This window comes from Pinus tabuliformis, chromosome X, assembly GCF_031772625.1.
Source record: "Pinus tabuliformis cultivar Carrire ecotype Pingquan chromosome X, CPIR1, whole genome shotgun sequence".
NCBI lineage: Eukaryota > Viridiplantae > Streptophyta > Pinopsida > Pinales > Pinaceae > Pinus > Pinus tabuliformis.
Genome location: NC_142308.1, coordinates 508,419,576 through 508,420,427, shown reverse-complemented (window position 1 = coordinate 508,420,427; position 852 = coordinate 508,419,576). Strand labels below are relative to the sequence as shown.

General features: G+C 38.7%; 1 long non-coding RNA gene across 1 annotated transcript; it reads left to right on the top strand.

The window, feature by feature from the left end:
- The first annotated feature begins 315 nt into the window (after positions 1–315).
- Positions 316–648, top strand: LOC149140911 (uncharacterized). The gene is made up of 2 exons (XR_016264009.1): positions 316–490; positions 586–648. It is a non-coding gene; the product is annotated as an uncharacterized LOC149140911 (long non-coding RNA).
- The last annotated feature ends 204 nt before the right edge of the window (positions 649–852 follow it).

Genomic DNA, 852 nt, shown 5'->3' with positions numbered 1-852 from the left:
TATTTATTTGTCGACATTATTACATTGGTTCAACTCTTAACATATGAGCATATGGATTTATTTACCTGCAGAACTTATTTAACTACAGAGTCATTGTAGTACAGGAGTATTAATGTTTGGTTCTATGGTAATGATTACATATATCTTTACAATTAGTTCAGTCACGTTTTTGTCTTAAACTTGATTCAATTCTTAATCACATTGCTTGACATCTATGTCCAAATTTTTAATGACATTCTTTAATTTCTGGGCTGCTGACTGCCCTTAGGGTTTCGGACCATAGTCTCTAGAGCTTTCGTCGTGGTTCCTCTAGCTGGAACTCCATGCACGGGTAAATGTGCAATATCGACAGTGTTCTGGTGATTTCCAAATCGGACGATGGAGACGTTTGCTCGCTAAGAAAATGTTGTCAGGATGTGGAAGCCGGTCCTTTGATGCATTTATCGATTGCTTTTTTGGTCTTTGGTTTAACTGAGGAGCTCTTTCTCTGGTAACAGGCTTCTGCTCGCATTTTCCTTCTTCCGAACGTTTTACTGTTAGTTGAAAGTTTAACTTAGGAATTGAATCCTCACTGTTTTGCCACAGTTTACCTCCGGTTCTACCCTTGCATCGTGAAGGAGTTTGGTTGTATCGATTATTGCATGAGAAGGTAAGTTCTTCTGCATTTTTCATCTATGCGTTGTTAGTTTTTGGTTATCTTCACTTAAGTTCTTTATTGAAAACTAATCTCAGTTGTCTTGATGCGTATTTGACAGGTCTTTCATGCTCCAGGTGCTGAAGCGTTGGGGTTTTTTGGTCCAACTGTTGCAGTCCCAATTCCTCAGCATTCCTCTATCGAATATGTGATTTGGG